General features: G+C 46.3%; 1 long non-coding RNA gene across 2 annotated transcripts in view; it reads left to right on the top strand.

Moving 5' to 3' along the window:
• LOC141095576 (uncharacterized) overlaps window positions 1-24,042 on the top strand; it is a 220,300-nt gene that overhangs the window by 69,894 nt on the left and 126,364 nt on the right. The window lies entirely within an intron of this gene.

Below are 24,042 nucleotides of genomic sequence, written 5' to 3'. Positions count from 1 at the left end.
GACGGTTTAATAGTTTATTTTTATTAAGTAACAAAATTAAAAAGTAAATAAAGAAAAGAGAAATCTAGACGAATCAATTCCTCTAGGTACTTACACACATTTTATAAAGGAACTTGACAATGAGGTTGTTCCAAACATATTGGAGAACTAACCACAGATCTTCTGTGGATGTTGGCTTGTGCAAATCCTTCTGTATCCGCATGAATTTCTTCAAAATATTACTATATGTTTTGGGGTCATGAAAAATGCAAAAAGTAAAAGAAATGCAAAATTAAAAGATTATTTTAGCTCTCAACTTCATAATTGTCAGGATCCTTTTCATTGACTATGATTGGATACTTGCTAGTTGGAGCCTTTTTGAGCCTATTTATGCAATGATAAAGCATGGCAGTTGAATATATTACAATTGTGTAAAGGTCCATAAAAACAAAGTACATATCTACTGTGGTTAGTTAGTGATATTTGGTGAAGCATTTAATCAAGGAGCCTGTTACTTATTTTGATTACATACTGAATGTGGAGATAAAACTGGGTGGAGCGATTAAACCTTTGCTTGCTGAAGGATAGTACAATCTATCTTCAACTTAAAACCATATTGTAATTGTAAATATTTGATTAAGGACAATATGAAATAGGTGATAATGGCTGCAGAGGAATATATTCTGATGCAGCTTTTGCAAGTGCTTGGTATTATTTGATGAAATAGGCACCTACAGATGATAGAAAAAGTTTACTCATCCCTGTTAAAGTGCAAGGTTTTAGCCATGTAAAAAAATATACGGTACTAAAAGAATCATTTCAAACCTTTTTTCCATCTTTCAAGTCACCCATAATGTATACAAATCCATTGAGAAATAAACTGAAATAATCTTGAAGGGGGAAAATAAAAAATAACAAAATTAAAGTAATGTGGTTGCATAAATGTAAACACCCTCTTATGATTGTGTATGTGGTTGTGTTCAAAATTAGCCAATCACATTTAAACTTATGTTAACTAGTACTCCCAGCACGGCTGCCATCATTTACAGTGGTTTTGATTAACCTCCTATAATGTTTAGTTGTTCTAGTAGGATTTTACATAGAACTGGATTTCCCTCAAAAATTGATGAAAAGACGAGAAGAAAATTGGTTTGGGAGGCTGCCAAGAAAACTTAACAACAATAAAGAAGCTGCAGGAAGTACTTGTTGTGTACGGCATGTGACAACAATCTTCCGTAGTGTTGATGTCTGACCTGTGGGGTAGGGTGGCAAGGTGAAAGACTTTTATTAACAAAATAAACCCATCTAAGTCCAACTGTGTTTTGTCGAAACCTACAGTACATTGTCTGTCAAAACATGTGGGGAAACATGTTAAAGTCCTGTGAGACCAAGGTTGAACTTATTGCGCATAAACAAAAGAACACCATAACCACAATGAAGCATGGTGGAGACAGCATTATGCTTTGGGCTGGTTTTAGGCATCTGGAACTGGGGCTTTAGTCTTGGTGGAGGAAATTATGAACAGCTCCAAATATAAGTCAATTTTGCATCATGATGTTCAGGCCTCTGCTAAAAAAACAAAGATGATGAGGAATTTTACCTTTCAGCCCAACAATAACCCTAAGTGACATCCTTCGATAGAGCATGGAGCACTGTACGAATGTCACCCATACACACAGCGCTGCCTGCTTTATTTCTTCTCTCACACTTTTTGGCCCCACATACATGTGTATGTTTGATAAAGGTATTTACTTACCAAAATGTCACGTATGATACACAGTGTGTATAAGGATCACTATAATAAAAGTTTCATTTTTTTCACTATACTCACTTCAGAGTTACTGATTCATCTCAGAGCCTCTTCACTTGAAGAAGATCAAAGTTTTGGAATTTACCAGCCAGAACCCATGTCTGAATCCAATTGAAAATATGGAGGTTGACCTGAAGACGTTGCAGTACATAGGAGATGTCATTGCAGTCTGACCTATTTGAAGCTCTACTTCTAGGAAGAGTGAGCAAAGATTGCCAATTCATAGATGTGCCATGCTGATAGGCTCCTACCAAAAAGACTGAGGCTCCAATTCATAATTTGCGGTATTTTTTAAGACACTTTCCTTATTTTTCTTTTGGTATTGGTTGCTATTTTCAAAATGGTGTGCACAATACATGAATTTGGCACAAAGTAGAAAATGGTCTTTTTTTCTGTCTTGAACTGTTTTGAAGGTGGAAAAAGGATTGAAATGATTCTGTTTAATACGATTTTTTATAAATGACAGAAACCTGACATTTTATCAGGAGTGTGTAGGCTTTTTATATCCACTGTATGTATGGCAAGATTTATTGAAACTAAACTCTGAGCTGTATACAAGTGTCTGAGCAGTTCCTCCAAACTTTCAAACTTAGGCCCCGATTCATGAAGATGAACATTTTGTATGTTGCCTTTAAATCCTTAAGAGGCATGCACTTCTTTATGAATATGGCATGGATTTCAGCTACCATGTTCCACCGTAAGAAATGTACTGCAGTACGTTTAATTTGAAATTTACGCCATTTTTTCTGTATGAATTACCATATATACTCGAGTATAAGCTGACCCAAGTATAAGCCGAGGCCCCCTAATTCTGCCACAAAATACTGGGAAAACGTATTGACTCGAGTATAAGCCGAGAGTGGGAAATGCAGCAACTACTGGTAAATTTCAAAAATAAAATTAGATACTAATAAAAGTAAAATGGTGGCCCCTAGAGTTGAGCGAAACAGGTCGAAAAATTTCAAAAGTCGCCGACTTTTGGCAAAGTCGGGTTTCATGAAACGAAACCCGACCCTAGGATGAGGTCGGCCACGAGGTCGGCGACTTACGTGCCAAAGTCGCGTTTCAAAAGTTTTGCGCTCTTTTTCAGGCAATCAGGATCCACGGACACTGTGGGCAATGTGATGACATAGGCAGGGGTCACCACCATCTTTCAGAAGGGCATGCAAGTGATTGGCTTGCTTTGGTGGGCGTCACAGGGGTTATAAAAGGGCGTGCACGCCGACCGCCATCTTACTTCTGCCGATCTTAGCATAGGGAGAGGTTGCTGATTCTGTAGGGAGAGCGTTAGGCAGGGAAGAAGAAAAAAAAATTGCTTCTGCTGCTAGCGATTTTGCCTGTACAACACACCAGTCACTGTGTGTGCAGTGCAAGGGGAGGCTATATTGTGGTGGATCAGCGGTGTTGGTTGATAGGCTGCCTTCTAAGGCTTCCTGACAGCTGCATTGCTGTGTACCCACTGCTCTGCAAACTGCTTTTTTAAAAGCAATCCCAATTTTTTTTTTTGTCCTGCTGAGGTACAGAGCGTGCATTTTTTCACACCATACAGCGTCAGTGGGCCTCACACAATCCAAAAGTGTCCAGTGTCCACTAGTGTCTGCAGAAATTCAAAATTTCCCTTATCCTGTAGTCACTGTTTTCACACCTGTGCCATCGAGCCTGTGACATAGCGCTCTGATATTCAGTGGGCCTCACACAATCCAAAAGTGTCCAGTGTCCACTAGCGTCTGCAGAAATTCAAAATCTTCCTTATCCTGTAGTCCCTTTTTTCACACCTGTGCCATCGAGCCTGTGACATAGCGCTCTGATATTCAGTGGGCCTCACACAATCCAAAGGTGTCCAGTGTCCACTAGTGTCTGCAGAAATTCAAAATCTCCCTTATCCTGTAGTCCCTTTTTTCACACCTGTGCCATCGAGCCTGTGACATAGCGCTCTGATATTCAGTGGGCCTCACACAATCCAAAAGTGTCCAGTGTCCACTAGTGTCTGCAGAAATTCAAAATCTCCCTTATGCTGTAGTCCCTTTTTTCACACCTGTGCCATCGAGCCTGTGACATAGCGCTCTGATATTCAGTGGGCCTCACACAATCCAAAAGTGTCCAGTGTCCACTAGTGTCTGCAGAAATTCAAAATCTCCCTTATCCTGTAGTCCCTTTTTTCACACCTGTGCCATCGAGCCTGTGACATAGCGCTCTGATATTCAGTGGGCCTCACACAATCCAAAAGTGTCCAGTGTCCACTAGCGTCTGCAGAAATTCAAAATCTCCCTTATCCTGTAGTCCCTTTTTTCACACCTGTGCCATCGAGCCTGTGACATAGCGCTCTGATATTCAGTGGGCCTCACACAATCCAAAAGTGTCCAGTGTCCACTAGTGTCTGCAGAAATTCAAAATCTCCCTTATCCTGTAGTCCCTTTTTTCACACCTGTGCCATCGAGCCTGTGACATAGCTCTCTGATATTCAGTGGGCCTCACACAATCCAAAAGTGTCCAGTGTCCACTAGTGTCTGCAGAAATTCAAAATCTCCCCTGTGCTATACACACCTTGTATCTTGTTTTACATTACTATATAGTTTGTTGGATTTTGTCTACATTTCTAGGCTGTGCCATCGAGCCTGTGACATAGCGCTCAGATATCAGTGGGCCTCACACAATCCAAAAGTGTCCAGTGTCCAAAAGTGTGTGCAGAGATTGAAAATCTCCCTTATCCTCTAGTCACTTTGGTCACAGCTGTGCCATCGAGCCTGTCACATAGCGCTCAGATATTCATTGGGCCTCACACAATCCAAAAGTGTCCAGTGTCCAAAAGTGTGTGCAGAGATTCAAAATCTCCCTTATCCTCTAGTCACTTTGGTTACAGCTGTGCCATCGAGCTTGTCACATAGCGCTCAGATATTCATTGGGCCTCACACAATCCAAAAGTGTCCAGTGTCCAAAAGTGTGTGCAGAGATTCAAAATCTCCCTTATCCTCTAGTCACTTTGGTCACAGCTGTGCCATCGAGCCTGTGACATAGCGCTCAGATATCAGTGGGCCTCACACAATCCAAAAGTGTCCAGTGTCCACAAGTGTCTGCAGAAATTCAAAATCTCCCCTGTCCTATAGACACCTTGTACCTTGTTTTACATTACTATATAGTTTGTTGGATTTTGTCTACATTTCTACAAAAAATGAGGAAGGCTGGTGGAAGAGGCCATGGAATTGGGCGGGGGTTGGCAGCTGGTAATGATGGTGTTGGTGGTGGATCTGATGGTAGTGGCAAGAGCAAAATAGGACCGAATGCAGGAGGTGTTGAGCCTGCGTCATCGTCTGGCTCCATAAGGCTTCGAAGGCTTAGTTTTCTAGGAGTTAGCAAACCGCTTTTAAAGCTAGAGCATCAGGAAAAAGTTTTGTCTTACATTGCTGACTCAGCCTCCAGCTCTATCGCCTCCTCTTCTTCAGTTGTAAAAAGTAAAAGCACTGAGTCGTCATTGGAGGCTCATGTTCATGAACCACACCTTTCCTTGTGTCCTTCACCCCAACCAAGATTGAAGGATGATGCAGGCCATACTACTGATTACTCCATGGAGCTGTTTTCACATACCATGCCTGGATTATCAAGTGAAATGGTGAATTACCCAGGCCAAGATGAATCTGACATGGAGTGCACTGATGCACAGCCGCTGATGGATGATTCTGCTGGTACATTCACTCAGAGCACTACATTGTCCTTGCAGTGTACAGAGCCAGATTCTGACCCTGATGAGACTCAGGTGCCCCTTCCAGCACACTATACCACAATACACGGTGACACAGAGGAAGGTGCACATGACATTGAAGAGGAGGTGAAGGATGACCCAGTTGTTGACCCAGATTGGCATCCATTGGGGGAAGAGGGTGCTGCTTCCAATAGCTCAGATGAGGAGGAGCATCCACAGCAGACATCGACATCGCAACAGCTGTTATCTGGCAGGCCCGCAGCACTCCAAAGACAGGTTCCAAAAATCAAAAGAGTTGCTGGACAGCTTGTCCAGACGGTCAAAAGATCACAGCGTGCTAGGCCGCAAAATGTCTGCCAAAGTAGGAAGAGTGCAGTGTGGCACTTTTTTGAACAAAATCCTCATGATCAGGCCAAGGTTATCTGTAAGAAGTGCGCAAAGACCTTTAGCCGAGGGAAAAATCTGAAAAATTTGAATACCAGTTGCATGCTTAGACATTTAACCAGCATGCACTTGCAAGCGTGGACACAACACCAAACCTCAAGTGCCACATGTGCAACTGATCACAAAGAAGGTAGTCAACAACGCTACATTGTTTCCCCCACTGTAAGCCCACCGGTTAGCACAGCAGCAAATGTTGAGGTGTCGTTGCAAGGCCACAGCAGTCAGGGAATCCCACTGTTATATCAACGAAATACTGAATCTAGGCCATCAGAAAGAACACCAACTCCATCACCATCATCAATCCTCTCTCAGTCCGCCCTGTCCACCGCTACTTCCACCATATGCAGCTCTCAAGTCCAGCTCACCCTCCCAGACACTATGAGTAGGTCAAGAAAGTACTCAGTCTCTCATCCGCGTACACTGGGTTTGAACGCCCACATTGCCAAACTAATCTCGTTTGAGATGATGCCCTATCGGTTGGTGGAAAGCGCAGCTTTCCGCGAACTCATGGCCTATGCAGTACCACGCTATGACCTACCCAGTCGCCACTTCTTCTCTCGCAAAGCCATCCCAGCCCTCCACCATCATGTAAAAGACCGCATTGTCCATGCACTCAAGCAGTCAGTGAGTGGAAAGGTGCACCTCACAACTCATGCATGGTCCAGTCGGCATGGCCAGGGCCGTTACGTGTCCATCACTGCGCACTGGGTTAATGTGGTGGATGCAGGGTCCACAGGGGACAGCGGTGGTGGGACAGTGCTGCCTAGCCCACGGTATAGGAAACAGTTGGCTGTAGGCGTTCGACCCTCCTCCTCCAGAAGCGAAAGCTCGTCCACAGAGCGCAGTCGTACGAGCACTCCATCTGCAGCTGCCACTGTTGCACACGAGGTGTCCCCCTATCGAGCAGCTAGTGGAAAGCGTCAGCAGGCTGTGTTGCAGATGATGAGTTTGGGCGACAGACACACCGCCGAGGTGCTGGCCGAGTACTTGAAGCGACAAACTGAGTAATGGCTGGGCAGTGTACATCTTGAGGCAGGCAAGGTAGTTAGTGATAACGGCCGTAATTTTGTGGCAGCCATAGCCCTTTCAAAACTCAGCCACATACCTTGCTTGGCTCACACCTTGAACCTGGTGGTGCAGTGCTTCCTCAAAAATTATCCGGAGTTAACAGCCCTGCTCCAGAAGGTGCGAAGACTGTGCGCGCACATCCGCCGGTCGCCTGTACACTCCGTTCGTATGCAGAAGCTGCAGCGATTGCTCCACCTTCCCAACCTCCGCCTCATTATCGACATTGCAACAAGGTGGAACTCCACCCTGCACATGGTGGAGCGGCTGTGCGAGCAGAGGCAGGCCATAATGCATTTGTGGGAGGATACACGGCCAGGCACTTTGAGAGCAGACATGGAGTTGACAGGTGTGCAGTGGTCGAAGATGAAAGACCTCTGTAAAGTCCTTCAGTGTTTTGAGGAATGCACACGGCTGGTAAGCGCAGACGACGCCATCCTAAGCATGAGCATCCCACTTATGCGTCTGCTCATGCAAACTTTGACGCACCTTAAGGAGCAGGCGTCTGCAGCCAACGTTGATGAGGAGGAAGAGGAGGAGGGAATCCTTGATGACATTCAGCCATTGTCTGCTCAGGGACCTCTCCTGGACGAGGTGGAGGAAGAAGAGGAGGAGGAGGATGATGATGGGGATGATTACTTAGGGGAGGAGGATGCATCTCGTGGGGCAAGTGAAAATGTTGGCGTGGCAAGGTCTGGTACAGGGTTTGTGCGTGACTGGAGGGATGTGGATTTGCCAGAAAGTGCTCCTCCACCCAGCACTCGCAGTGCATCATTGACACCGGGAACATTGGCCCACATGTCAGATTATGCCTTGCAGATCCTAAAAAGGGACCCCCGCATTGCCAAAATGAGGAACGATGACGACTACTGGTTGGCCAGCATCCTGGATCCACGCTATAAAGGCAAATTACAAAACATCATGCCACAGGAGAACCTTGACCTAATATTGGCTAATAAACAAGCAACTCTGGTAAATCGGTTGCTTGAGGCATTCCCAGCACACAGCAGCGGTGATGGTTCTCACACGAGCCGTACGGGCTGGGGGCAGCTTGGCAGAGGTGTTCATGGTGCACACAGCAGAAGTGGCGTTGGAGACAGGGGTTTCATGACAATGTTGTGGACTGATTTTTCAAGTACCGCTCACACAACTGGTAATACTGCATCGATTGAAAGTGACAGGAGACAGTAGTTGTCAACTATGGTTACAAACTACTTTTCCTCCCATATCGATGTTCTCCCACACAGGTCATTCCCCTTTGACTATTGGGCCGCTAAACTGGACACCTGGCCTGAATTGGCCCAATATGCCTTACAGGAGCTCGCTTGCCCAGCTGCAAGTGTGCTAACGGAAAGAGTCTTCAGTGCAGCTGGATCAATCCTGACAGAAAAAAGGACCCATCTGTCAACCCAAAATGTGGATGATCTAACCTTCATTAAAATGAACCATGCATGGGTTTCCAAAGATTTTGTCCCACCTTCCCCTGATGACACATAGGGTGACAGAAAAATGGCTTGCTTTGGTCCACCTCTTCCTGGGACTTGACCTATTTTGCCTTTTGCATCAGCTGAATGTCCAACATCAACATATGCCACTTTCTAAAACTCCCTAACTGTGCTGCCTCCCCCCCCATGGCCGGGGTCACCACCTAGCGCACGACACCGTGCGAGTGCCGTTGCCCTGGACAGGTGGGTAGGCCGACTCTTGGGCGCGGGCACTGGCACAGGGTCCCTCATAGTGCAGTCAAGTGTCTGACGGTGGTGGTGCACACCCGCCGTCAGACACAACGCCGTACTATGAGGGGCCCAGTGCCAGTACCGACGCCCACGAGTGGGCCCCCCTTGCTTGGACAGGGCCCCAGCATTTGCAATCTTTACCTCTCCCTGCTCCTCCGCTGTGTAGTCTGAGCCGTTAAATCCATACTGGGCCTGACACCGTCTGAGCCTGCCTCCAGATGTATAGACATATATTTTGAATGTGTACGCTATCCATACATGTTATCCTGGGATACGGTACCCTTTCTCACCTTTGTGCAATCACGTGCAAGCCATACTGGGCCTAACACCGTCTGAGCCTGCCTCCTGATGTATATAGACATATATTTTGAATGTGTACGCTATCCATACATGTTATCCGGGGATACGGTAACCTTTCTCACCTTTGTGCAATCACGTGCAAGCCATACTGGGCCTAACACCATCTGAGCCTGCCTCCTGATGTATAGACATATATTTTGAATGTGTACGCTATCCATACATGTTATCCGGGGATACGGTACCCTTTCTCACCTTTGTGCAATCACGTGCAAGCCATACTGGGCCTAACACCGTCTGAGCCTGCCTCCTGATGTATATAGACATATATTTTGAATGTGTACGCTATCCATACATGTTATCCGGGGATACGGTACCCTTTCTCACCTTTGTGCAATCACGTGCAAGCCATACTGGGCCTAACACCATCTGAGCCTGCCTCCTGATGTATATAGACATATATTTTGAATGTGTACGCTATCCATACCTGTTATCCGGGGATACGGTACCCTTTCTCACCTTTGTGCAATCACGTGCAAGCCATACTGGGCCTAACACCGTCTGAGCCTGCCTCCTGATGTATAGACATATATTTTGAATGTGTACGCTATCCATACATGTTATCCGGGGATACGGTACCCTTTCTCACCTTTGTGCAATCACGTGCAAGCCATACTGGGCCTAACACCGTCTGAGCCTGCCTCCTGATGTATATAGACATATATTTTGAATGTGTACGCTATCCATACCTGTTATCCGGGGATACGGTACCCTTTCTCACCTTTGTGCAATCACGTGCAAGCCATACTGGGCCTAACACCATCTGAGCCTGCCTCCTGATGTATAGACATATATTTTGAATGTGTACGCTATCCATACATGTTATCCGGGGATACGGTACCCTTTCTCACCTTTGTGCAATCACGTGCAAGCCATACTGGGCCTAACACCGTCTTAGCCTGCCTCCTGATGTATATAGACATATATTTTGAATGTGTATGCTATCCATACATGTTATCCGGGGATACGGTACCCTTTCTCACCTTTGTGCAATCACGTGCAAGCCATACTGGGCCTAACACCGTCTGAGCCTGCCTCCTGATGTATATAGACATATATTTTGAATGTGTACGCTATCCATACCTGTTATCCGGGGATACGGTACCCTTTCTCACCTTTGTGCAATCACGTGCAAGCCATACTGGGCCTAACACCATCTGAGCCTGCCTCCTGATGTATAGACATATATTTTGAATGTGTGCGCTATCCATACATGTTATCCGGGGATACGGTACCCTTTCTCACCTTTGTTTAATCACGTGCAAGCCATACTGGGCCTAACACCATCTGAGCCTGCCTCCAGATGTATAGACATATATTTTGAATGTGTACGCTATCCATACATGTTATCCGGGGATACGGTACCCTTTCTCACCTTTGTGCAATCACGTGCAAGCCATACTGGGCCTAACACCGTCTGAGCCTGCCTCCTGATGTATAGACATATATTTTGAATGTGTACGCTATCCATACATGTTATCCGGGGATACGGTACCCTTTCTCACCTTTGTGCAATCACGTGCAAGCCATACTGGGCCTAACACCATCTGAGCCTGCCTCCTGATGTATATAGACATATATTTTGAATGTGTACGCTATCCATACCTGTTATCCGGGGATACGGTACCCTTTCTCACCTTTGTGCAATCACGTGCAAGCCATACTGGGCCTAACACCATCTGAGCCTGCCTCCTGATGTATAGACATATATTTTGAATGTGTACGCTATCCATACATGTTATCCGGGGATACGGTACCCTTTCTCACCTTTGTGCAATCACGTGCAAGCCATACTGGGCCTAACACCGTCTGAGCCTGCCTCCTGATCTATATAGACATATATTTTGAATGTGTATGCTATCCATACATGTTATCCGGGGATACGGTACCCTTTCTCACCTTTGTGCAATCACGTGCAAGCCATACTGGGCCTAACACCGTCTGAGCCTGCCTCCTGATGTATATAGACATATATTTTGAATGTGTACGCTATCCATACCTGTTATCCGGGGATACGGTACCCTTTCTCACCTTTGTGCAATCACGTGCAAGCCATACTGGGCCTAACACCATCTGAGCCTGCCTCCTGATGTATAGACATATATTTTGAATGTGTGCGCTATCCATACATGTTATCCGGGGATACGGTACCCTTTCTCACCTTTGTTTAATCACGTGCAAGCCATACTGGGCCTAACACCATCTGAGCCTGCCTCCAGATGTATAGACATATATTTTGAATGTGTACGCTATCCATACATGTTATCCGGGGATACGGTACCCTTTCTCACCTTTGTGCAATCACGTGCAAGCCATACTGGGCCTAACACCGTCTGAGCCTGCCTCCTGATGTATATAGACATATTTTGAATGTGTACGCTATCCATACATGTTATCCGGGGATACGGTACCCTTTCTAACCTTTGTGCAATCACGTGCAAGCCATACTGGGCCTAACACCCACTGAGCCTGCCTCCTGATGTATATAGACATATATTTTGAATGTGTACGCTATCCATACATGTTATCCGGGGATACGGTACTCTTTCTCACCTTTGTGCAATCACGTGCAAGCCATACTGTGCCTAACACCGTCTGAGCCTGCCTCCTGATGTATATAGACATATATTTTGAATGTGTACGCTATCCATACATGTTATCCGGGGATACGGTACCCTTTCTCACCTTTGTGCAATCACGTGCAAGCCATACTGGGCCTAACACCGTCTGAGCCTGCCTCCTGATGTATAGACATATATTTTGAATGTGTACGCTATCCATTCATGTTATCCGGGGATACGGTACCCTTTCTCACCTTTGTGCAATCACGTGTAATCCATACTGGGCGTGAGAACGGCTGGCGAGCTGTTAAGCAAGCTACAGCACCTGTGGTTTGCACACGTAAGTTTATGATTTTTTCAGGAATGACGGTTAGGCCTTATTCCGGAACTGCGGTTGACCTGCACTTACTGGGAAATCATCGTTCGCGGGTAATAATTGTAATAATCAGTGATCCCCATCACTAACGTTGTTCAGCTGGTTATCTGCACCTGTAAGCGACAGACGCTGGCCTTTTCAGTGTAGCGCACATGCAGCCACGGACATGTAAGGGCATGACACACCAGTTATTGGCCAATCTCATGTGCCAGAGCCTCACGTGTCCCTCTAGTAAGCCGGACTCGGACCGCGGGGCATGACGGAGTCTCGTTCGTTAACGGAATTAAGCTTGCAATGTGTGCATCTGTTCTGTAGCTGGCATGGTTGAGGTTTCCCAGGTGGAGTCGAATTTAACCGTAGGCTCCACTCCTGGTGGTGCCCTTCTGGACATTCCTTTAAGGTTCAGCTTTGCAACCATACTGCCCACGTAAAACAAACACTTTGCCTTCATGAACGCTGTTTGGAGGGTCATGACTCGTGGGAATAATGCCGCCCAATCAGTTAACCTGCTAGAGAGATCCTTCGTTGCTCCCAAGAATGACATCACACTCCCTAGGAGGAAGGTCATGCCACTGTGGCGACCGTACTCCTGGGGGCGACACAAGTGCACTGATGCCCAGCCACTGCTCGATGAATCTGCTGGTACATTGACCCAGACCACTACATTCCCCTCGCACGCTACACGACCTGAATCTGACCCTGATGAAACTCAGGTTACCCTTCCCATTTACAGTTCCATCTTACACGGTGACAAAGAGGAAGCTGCAGATGAAAGTGCAGGTTCGGCCCACCCGCCATCAGACACACCACCGTACTATCAGGGGCCCTGTGCCAGTGCCGTTGCCAACGAGTGGGCCCCCCCTGCTTGCTCAGGATCACAGCACTTGCAAGGTTGAAATACTGTGCAGTGAGATGGAAGATGGGGACGACGAGGAGTCCAGACTAGTACAGAGATTCCCTAGCAAGGAGACTTATTTGATTGTTTTCAATGTTGGGACAGCAATTTTTGGGGAGCACTATACTCTGGAGAATGGTAGATGGGGTCCACCATACACTGGAACATTCCAAAGGTGGACATCAGACACTGGAGCAGCATTTACAGGGCCCATTATACACTAGAGCATTAGAAATGGGGCCCATTATGTTTGGAGCATTATTTGGGCCCATAAGACAGTGGAGCTTCATCCATGGGGACCAACATATACTGCAGCATTATGTGGAGCTCATCATATACTGTTTCAAACATTATATGGGACCAATGATTCTGTATGGAGAAATAGATGGGCCTCGTCATGAGATGTAAAAAGTGAAGTATTTTTCATTGTACTATACCGCTATTTCTCTGCCGTATCGGAGCATGATGAGTTGTGGTATGTGTTAAAGGGGCGCTCTTTCGCCCAGGGCACATGAAAACCTGGAGCCAGCCCTACCCCCCACAACTTTAGCAAAATAACCCCCATTTTTCAGTGCGTAACTTGTATTATGAAGTTAATTAAGGTTGACAAGCTTAAGTAAGAAGAATTGATGCTTTTGGCATTCAAATGGGCACTGTAGGTGTGTTTCCTGTCCTCCTCTCACTGCCGACTTTTATTCCCCATTGACTTACATTGGGTTTCGTGTTTCGGGACGCCCCCGACTTTTCCCTATAATCGGCCGATCTTGCTCGACCCGACTTTTGGAAAAGTCGGGTTTCACGAAACGAAACTCGACCCTAAAAAACCAAAAGTCGCTCAACTCTAGTGGCCCCATAAGATGCTTCATATTAATATATGCCCCATGTAATGCTGCAGAAAGGTTAATGGTGGCCCCATAACATGCTCCATATTAATATGTGCCCCATATAATGCTGCAGAAAGGTTAACGGTGGCCCCATAACATGCTCCATATTATTATATGCCCCATATATTGCTGCTGCGATTTAAAAAAAAAATGAAATACTCACCTCTCCTTGCTGCCCGCTGCTCCTCAGCATTGCCGGCTCTCTGCAGTGACTGTTCAGGCAGAGTGCGCGCACTAAACACGTCATCGCGCCCTCTAAACCTGAACGTCACAGACATAGGACCCAGGAGACAGAGCGCAGCTGCGGAACTGGGACAGGTGAATATGGCATGGCTCACCCTTCCCCAGTCGTACTCACCCTCCTGATGTCTGCATATCCGGCTCTGCTACATCTCAGTCCCCGCATCTGCATCTCTCCTCCTGTCTTCTTCCTGGGCACACACATGGTACCGCTCTTTAAAGTCATGAATATGCTCTCCACCCCTATGGGAGTGGATACAAGTCCATATTCATGACTTTAATGAGCGGTACCATGTCACCGCACAGGAAGAAGACAGGAGGAGAGATGCAGATGCGGGGACTGAGATGTAGCAGAGCCGGATCTGCAGACGCCAGGAGGGTGAGTCTGAAGTCTTTGGATCCCCCCGCTCCCCGCCTCCGCCGGCTTTCTGGTGTATGGCTCGTGTATAAGCCGAGAGGGTCTTTTTCAGCCCAAAAAAGGGGCTGAAACATCGGCTTATACACCAGTATATACGGTATATATTCTTTCATCCAATCCCTATCTCATAAGTTTTAAAAACTTTTCAAAAAGTTGGCAAAGTGCGTAAAATTGCTAAATTCTTACTAAAAAAAAGTTTAGAAATTTCAAAAAGTTTTATAGCAGAAAACCTCCAAAAACTGCTTTATGAATTAGGATCTTTGACTCACATTGATAAATGCTATAACGAGGGACGGGGCTTAATGATCTTCTGTCCTACTGCAGACAGGGCAGAAGGTGGAAGTTTTTGCTGCTGTAGGTTGCCTTACAGCCACACACAGGACAGTGAGGAGAAGGGGGAACTTGGCTGAACTCATATTTCTCTGTTTAAACTGTAATTGTAGACCAAATAAGATAGAAAACAAAGAAGATTACAGCAGGAATTGCTGGCATAATTTATATCTTAGAATTTTTTGTTTTAAATGTTCCTTTAACAGAGAATAAACAATCTTGAACTGGAGAAAGAAAGGGTTTTAACAAACCCATTCCAGACTACCCTACTTGAGCCCTAGATAATTTGAGCTTCTGACCAATTTTCCTTATAGAGGATCACACAGATTATTAACTTTTTTTATATACTGGTTCACTGTAATTTAGAGAAATATTTAGATTTGTGATCGGCTGAATTAGGGGTGTACAGTCATGGCCAAAAGTTTTGAGAATGACACAAATATTAATTTTTACAAAGTCTACTGCTTCATTTTTTCTAATGGCAATTTGCATATACTCCAGAATGTTATAAAGAGTGATCAGCTTAACAGCAATTACTTGCAAAGTCAATATTTGCCTAGAAAATTAACTTTATCCCCCAAAACACATTTCAACATCATTGCAGCCCTGCCTTAAAAGGACCAGCTAACATCGTTTCAGTGATTGCTCCATTAACACAGGTGTGGGTGTTGATGAGGACAGGGCTGGAGATCAATCTGTCATGATTAAGTAAGAATGACACCACTGGACACTTTAAAAGGAGGCTGGTGCTTGGCATCATTGTTTCTCTTCTGTTAACCATGGTTATCTCTAAAGAAACACGTGCAGTTATCATTGCACTGCACAAAAATGGCCTAACAGGGAAGAGTATCACAGCTAGAAAGATTGCACCTCAGTCAACAATCTATCGCATCATCAAGAACTTCAAGGAGAGAGGTTCCCTTGTTGCCAAAAAGGCTCAAGGGCGCCCAAGAAAGACCAGCAAGCGCCAGGACCGACTCTTAAAAGTGTTTCAGCTGCGGGATTGGGCTACCAGCAGTGCAGAGCTTGCTCAGGAATGGCAGCAGGCAGGTGTGGGTGCATCTGCACGCACTATGAGGCGGAGACTCTTGGAGCAAGGCCTGGTCTCAAGGAGGGTAGCAAAGAAGCCACTTCTCTCCAGGAAAAAATCATGGACAGACTGATATTCTGCAAGAGGTACAGGGAGTGGACTGCTGAGGACAGGGGTAAAGTCATTTTCTCTGATGAATCCCCTTTTCGATTGTTTGGGACATCTGGAAAACGGCTTATTCGGAGAAGACCAGGTGAGCGCTACCACCAGTCTTGTCTCATGCCAACTGTCAAGCATCCTGAAACCATTCATGTGTGGGGTTGCTTCTCAGCCAAGGGAATGGGCTCTCTCTCAGTCTTGCCTAAAAACACAGCCATGAATAAAGAATGGTACCAGAATGTCCTCCAAGAGCAACTTCTCCCAACCGTCCAATAGCAGTTTGGCAATCAATAATGCCTTTTTCAACATGATGGAGCACCTTGCCATAAAGCAAAGGTGATAACTAAATGGCTCAGGGAACAAAACATAGAGATTTTGGGACCATGGCCTGGAAACTCCCCAGATCTTAATCCCATTGAGAACTTGTGGTCAATCATCAAGAGACGGGTGGACAAACAAAAACCTTCAAATTCAGACAAAATAAAAGCATTCATTTTGCAAGAATGGACTGCTATCAGTCAGGATTTGATCCAGAAGTTGATTGAGAGCATGCCAGGGAGAATTACTGAGGTCCTGAAGAAGAAGGGTCAACACTGCAAATATTGACTTGCTGCATTAACTCATTCTAACTGTCAATATAACCTTTTGCTACTCATAATATGATTGCAATAAGATTTCTGTATGTGATAAAAACATCTGACAAACACACATAAAAACCAGAGGCCAGCAGATCATGTGAAAATATAATATTTGTGTCATTCTCAAAACTTTTGGCCATGACTGTAGGTATACAGCGTACAAAGATAGCAGTTGCTCCTTGGGCGCAATGTCAGAAAGGGCCTAAAGACCTATTTTCCACTTAAGAAGAAACCAGTATTATAAATGGCACAAGTAGGGTGGGGGGTCTGTTACAAGTTTTACATTGGGGCCCACAAGCTTCAGATTAAAAATTTCAAAATTTAAATACACAAAATTTATATCATCGTTGATTTAAAAAAAGTGGCTTGTTTTGCATTCTTGTATTTCTTTTTCAACTCTGAAAATATTTGATAGCCTAGGCCCTATATACTTTATGTAAAGATTCTACCTTGAGCTTGCAAGGTAATAACTCAAGGTAAGGAATTCTTATTGAGAGGAAAGCCACACAGTGAGTGTTATTTAAAACATGCCTGGGTGTCATGTCATTCAGTCTGAAAGTAGTTTCCATTAACCTTCACTTCAAGGATGAGACTTAAGCTAAGGTTTTATGTGCAGCTTGCAAAATACTAAATGGAATATAAAATGTTGTAAATGGCATTAAAGAAGAACACAAAAATCTAGAAAATTCAACTAAAAACATTACACAGATCATATTAGCGTAAAATTCCCTTGAAATTGCACCTGATGGGTTGGTGATCCAAATAATCTACCCCTAAAAGTAATGGTTCACACGGTTAATTGCCCTTACTAGAAAATAATATCTGATTGTCTGATAAAGCCTGGTCTTGCATAGCGCCAATAAGAAAAATAGTTGTGTTCAAGTGTAGATGTTTGATGATGACCACAGTAGGCCAGTGCTTTTTCAAAAAAAGGCTACAAAATTGGGCTAACAGCACTTGGGGGTTTGATCGCTAGGGGTCCACGATTTTGAAAGTGATGGTCAATCATGTACAATTCTGCTCATTCTGATGAGATTGCGGAAGATTAGCCGAAGTTCAGGTTAGCAACCTTCGACAGTCCTTAAAGTATGAATGGAACCCTGCTCCATTCTACCTGTTGGTTTTTGACATCACTGGGGGCTAACAGATAGAGGATAACTTTCCAACGTGATAATTAGAGTTGAGCGACTTTTGGTTTTTTAGGGTCGCGTTTCGTTTCGTGAAACCCGACTTTTCCAAAAGTCGGGTCGAGCAAGATCGGCCGATTATAGGGAAAAGTCGGGGTCGTCCCGAAACACGAAACCCAATGTAAGTCAATGGGGAATAAAAGTCGGCAGTGAGAGGAGGACAGGAAACACACCTACAGTGCCCATTTGAATGCCAAAAGCATCAATTCTTCTTACTTAAGCTTGTCAACCTTAATTAACTTCATAATACAAGTTACGCACTGAAAAATGGGGGTTATTTGGCTAAAGTTGTGGGGGGGGAGGGCTGGCTGCAGGTTTTCATGTGCCCTGGGCGAAAGAGCGCCCCTTTAACACATACCACAACTCATCATGCTCCGATACGGCAGATAAATAGTACAATGAAAAATACCTCACTTTTTACATCTCATGACGAGGCCCATCTATTTCTCCATACAGAATCATTGGTTCCATATAATGTTTGAAACAGTATATGATGAGCTCCACATAATGCTACAGTATATGTTGGTCCCCATGGATGAAGCTCCACTGTCTTATGGGCCCAAATAATGCTCCAAACATAATGGGCCCCATTTCTAATGCTCTAGTGTATAATGGGCCCTGTAAATGCTGCTCCAGTGTCTGATGTCCACCTTTGGAATGTTCCAGTGTATGGTGGGCCCCATCTATCATTCTCCAGAGTATAGTGCTCCCCAAAAATTGCTGTCCCAACATTGAAAACAATCAAATAAGTCTCCTCGCTAGGGAATCCCTGTACTTGTCTGGACAGGTGCTGTAGCTTGCTTAACAGCTCGCCAGCCGTTCTCACGCCCAGTATGGATTGCACGTGATTGCACAAAGGTTAGAAAGGGTACTGTATCCCCAGATAACATGTATGGATAGCGTACACATTCAAAATATATGTCTCAGGAGGCAGGCTCAGACGGTGTTAGGCCAAGTATGGATTGCACGTGATTGCACAAAGGTTAGAAAGGGTACCGCATCCCTGGATAACATGTATGGATAGCGTACACATTCAAAATATATGTCTCAGGAGGCAGGCTCAGAAGGTGTCAGGCACAGTATGGATTGCACGTGATTGCACAAAGGTTAGAAAGGGTACCGTATCCCCGGATAACATGTATGGATAGCGTACACATTCAAAATATATGTCTCAGGAGGCAGGCTCAGACGGTGTCAGGCACAGTATGGATTTGACGGCCCAGATTACACAGCGGAGGAGCAGGGAGAGGTAAAGATTGCAAATGCTGGGGCCCTGCCCAAGCAAGGGGGGGCCCACTCGTGGGCATCGGTACTGGCACTGGGCCCCTCATAGTACAGCGGTGTGTCTGACGGCGGGTGTGCACCACCACCGTCAGAGACACTTGATTGCACTATGAGGGACCCTGTGCCAGTGCCCGCGCCCAAGAGTTGGCCTACCCACCTGTCCAGGGCAACGGCACTCGCATGGTGTCGTGCGGTAGGTGGTGACCCCGGCCATGGGGGGGGAGGCAGCACAGTTAGGGAGTTTTAGAAAGTGGCATATGTTGATGTTGGACATTCAGCTGATGCAAAAGGCGAAATAGGTGAAGTACCAGGAAGAGGTGGACCAAAGCAAGCCATTTTTCTGTCACCCTATGTGTCATCAGGGGAAGGTGGGACAAAATCCTTGGAAACCCATGCGTGGTTCATTTTAATGATCATCCACATTTTGGGTTGACAGACGGGTCCTTTTTTCTGTCAGGATTGATCCAGCTGCACTGAAGACTCTTTCCGATAGCACACTTGCAGCTGGGCAAGCGAGCTCCTGTAAGGCATATTGGGCCAATTCAGGCCAGGTGTCCAGTTTAGCGGCCCAATAGTCAAAGGGGAATGACCTGTGTGGGAGAACATCGATATGGGAGGAAAAGTAGTTTGTAACCATAGTTGACAACTGCTGTCTCCTGTCACTTTCCATCGATGCAGTATTACCAGTTGTGTGAGCGGTACTTGAAAAATCAGTCCACAACATTGTCATGAAACCCCTGTCTCCAACGCCACTTCTGCTGTGTGCACCACGAACACCTCTGCCAAGCTGCCCCCGGCCCGTACGGCTCGTGTGAGAACCATCACCGCTGCTGTGTGCTGGGAATGCCTCAAGCAACCGATTTACCAGAGTTGCTTGTTTATTAGTAGTGTTGAGCATTCCGATACCGCAAGTATCGGGTATCGGCCGATACTTGCTGTATCGGAATTCCGATACCGACTTCCGATATTTTTTCAATATCGGAATTCGGCATCGGAATCGGAAGTTCAAAGTTGATTGACAGACTGACGTCATCATGATGCGCGGTGTGTGCGCATCATGATGCGCCGTCATTTCGGGCCTTCCGGGGGTCTCTGCCGGCCTGCCGGGGGGCTGTGCCGGCCTGCCGGGGGGGCTGTGTGGACTGCCCGGGGTCTGTACCGGCCTGCCGGGGGGCTGTGCCGGCCTGCCGGTGGTCTGTGCACCCTGTGGGGGTCTGTACCGGCCTGCCGGGGGGCTGTGCCGGCCTGCCGGGGGGCTGTGCTGATGTCCGGGGGTCTGTGCAAGCATCGTCCGATGGGACTACAAGTCCCATCGGGCGATGCCTGCTACCATGACAGTGATTGACACATTAGCCAATGATGGGACGGTAGTAGTCCCATCATCCGGCTAATGTGTTAAATGTTAAAAAAAAAAAAAAAAAAATACTACAAATTCCCACACAGCAATGGCATAAAGTGAGACTAGGGACTTTTTTTTTTTTTAAGTGGCGGAGGAATACAGTGCGGAAGGATACCTACCTTCCGTCATTGGATTCCTGCAACCCGTAGAGAACGGCAGCATCAGCTGATGCTGCAGTTCTCTACCCAAGATCGTCGTGGGACACACTCGTGGACTGCTTCGGATCGTGGGTGAGTATTTTTGTGGTTTGTTATGTTAATATTTATTCCGGAAAAGACAATGGCTTCGGGGAACAATGTGACAAGTATTGGTAAGTATGTTACTCTATGTTATATGTACTGTATGTCTATGTATGTATTGTATGAATGTATTGTATGTATGTAGTATATATGTGGTATGTATGTAGCATGTAGTATGTATGTAGTATGTATGTAGCATGCATGTAGCATGCAGTATGTATGTAGCATGCATGTAGTATATATGTAGTATGTATGTAGCATGTAGCATGCATGTAGTATGTATGTGGTATGTATGTAGCATGTAGTATGTATGTAGCATGCATGTAGTATATATGTAGTATGTATGTAGCATGTAGTATGTATGTAGCATGCATGTAGTATATATGTAGTATGTATGTAGCATGTAGTATGTATGTAGCATGCATGTAGTATATATGTAGTATGTATGTAGCATGCAGTATGTATGTAGCATGCATGTAGTATATATGTAGTATGTATGTAGCATGTAGTATGTATGTAGCATGCATGTAGTATATATGTAGTATGTATGTAGCATGTAGTATGTATGTAGCATGCATGTAGTATATATGTAGTATGTAGCATGTAGTATGTATGTAGCATGCATGTAGTATGTATGTAGTATATATGTAGTATGTATGTTGCATGTAGTATTTATGTAGTATGAATGTAGCATGTATGTAGTATGTAGTATGAATGTAGCATGTATGTAGTATGCATGTTGTATGTATGTAGCATGTAATTTTTTTTTTTTTTTTTTTTACATTCAACACATTAGCCGGATGATGGGACTACTACTGTCCCATCATTGGCTAATGTGTCAATCACTGTCATGGTAGCAGGCATCGCCCGATGGGACTTGTAGTCCCATCGGACGATGCCTGCACAGACCCCCGAAGCCTGCACAGACCACCGGCAGGCCGGCACAGCCCCCCGGCAGGCCGGCACAGCCCCCCGGAGCCTGCACAGACCACCGGCAGGCCGGCACAGCCCCCTGGAGCCTGCACAGCCCCCCGGCAGGCCGGCACAGCCCCCGGCAGGCCGGCACAGCCCACCGGAGCCTGCACAGACCACCGGCAGGCCGGCACAGACCACCGGAGCCTGCACAGACCCCCTGGCAGGCCGGCACAGCCCCCCGAAAGGCCCGTACAGACCCCAGAGAGGCTGTACAAGGGCAGGAAAGGGTTTTTCTTATTCCGATACCGGAAGTCCCATAGACTTGAATGGGACTTCCGGTATCGGAATCGGCAATACCGATACTTTTTTTAAAGATCGGCCGATACCATCCGATACGATACTTTGAAGTATCGGACGGTATCGCTCAACTCTATTTATTAGCCAATATTAGGTCAAGGTTCTCCTGTGGCATGATGTTTTGTAATTTGCCTTTATAGCGTGGATCCAGGATGCTGGCCAACCAGTAGTCGTCATCGTTCATCATTTTGGCAATGCGGGGGTCCCTTTTTAGGATCCGCAAGGCATAATCTGACATGTGGGCCAATGTTCCCGGTGTCAATGATGCACTGCGAGTGCTGGGTGGAGGAGCACTTTCTGGCAAATCCACATCCCTCCAGTCACGCACAAACCCTGTACCAGACCTTGCCACGCTAACATTTTCACTTGCCCCACGAGATGCATCCTCCTCCCCTAAGTAATCATCCCCATCATCCTCCTCCTCCTCCTCTTCTTCCTCCACCTCGTCCAGGAGAGGTCCCTGAGCAGACAATGGCTGAATGTCATCAAGGATTCCCTCCTCCTCTTCCTCCTCATCAACATTGGCTGCAGACGCCTGCTCCTTAAGGTGCGTCAAAGTTTGCATGAGCAGACGCATAAGTGGGATGCTCATGCTTAGGATGGCGTCGTCTGCGCTTACCAGCCGTGTGCATTCCTCAAAACACTGAAGGACTTTACAAAGGTCTTTCAGCTTCGACCACTGCACGCCTGTCAACTCCATGTCTGCTCTCAAAGTGCCTGGCCGTGTATCCTCCCACAAATGCATTATGGCCTGCCTCTGCTCGCACAGCCGCTCCACTATGTGCAGGGTGGAGTTCCACCTTGTTGCAATGTCGATAATGAGGCGGTGGTTGGGAAGGTGGAGCAATCGCTGCAGCTTCTGCATACGAACGGAGTGTACAGGCGACCGGCGGATGTGCGCGCACAGTCTTCGCACCTTCTGGAGCAGGGCTGTTAACTCCGGATAATTTTTGAGGAAGCACTGCACCACCAGGTTCAAGGTGTGAGCCAAGCAAGGTATGTGGCTGAGTTTTGAAAGGGCTATGGCTGCCACAAAATTACGGCCGTTATCACTAACTACCTTGCCTGCCTCAAGATGTACACTGCCCAGCCATGACTCAGTTTGTCGCTTCAAGTACTCGGCCAGCACCTCGGCGGTGTGTCTGTCACCCAAACACATCATCTGCAACACAGCCTGCTGACGCTTTCCACTAGCTGCTCGATAGGGGGACACATCGTGTGCAACAGTGGCAGCTGCAGATGGAGTGCTCGTACGACTGCGCTCTGTGGACGAGTTTTCGCTTCTGGAGGAGGAGGAGGAGGAGGAGGGTCGAACGCCTACAGCCAACTGTTTCCTATACCGTGGGCTAGGCAGCACTGTCCCACCACCGCTGTCCCCTGAGGACCCTGCATCCACCACATTAACCCAGTGCGCAGTGATGGACACGTAACGGCCCTGGCCATGCCTACTGGACCATGCATCAGTTGTGAGGTGCACCTTTCCGCTCACTGACTGCTTGAGTGCATGGACAATGCGGTCTTTCACATGATGGTGGAGGGCTGGGATGGCTTTTCGAGAGAAGAAGTGGCGACTGGGTAGGTCATAGCGTGGTACTGCATAGGCCATGGTGTTCTTTCTGATGGCCTAGAATCAGTCTTTCGTTGATATAACAGTGGGATTCCCTGACTGCTGTGGTCTTGCAATGACACCTCAACATTTGCTGCTGTGCTAACCGGTGGGCTTACAGTGGGGGAAACAATGTAGCGTTGCTGACTACCTTCGTTGTGATCAGTTGCACATGTGGCACTTGAGGTTTGGTGTTGTGTCCACGCTTGCAAGTGCATGCTGGTTAAATGTCTAAGCATGCAACTGGTATTCAAATTTTTCAGATTTTTCCCTCGGCTAAAGGTCTTTGCGCACTTCTTACAGATAACCTTGGCCTGATCATGAGGATTTTGTTCAAAAAAGTGCCACACTGCACTCTTCCTACTTTGGCAGACATTTTGCGGCCTAGCACGCTGTGATCTTTTGACCCTCTGGACAAGCTGTCCAGCAACTCTTT

This window comes from Dendrobates tinctorius, unplaced genomic scaffold, assembly GCF_039654945.1.
Source record: "Dendrobates tinctorius isolate UK_male_01 unplaced genomic scaffold, ASM3965494v1 ptg000070l, whole genome shotgun sequence".
In the NCBI taxonomy this organism is placed as follows: Eukaryota; Metazoa; Chordata; class Amphibia; order Anura; family Dendrobatidae; genus Dendrobates; species Dendrobates tinctorius.
This window is presented reverse-complemented; position numbering and strand designations above follow the sequence as displayed.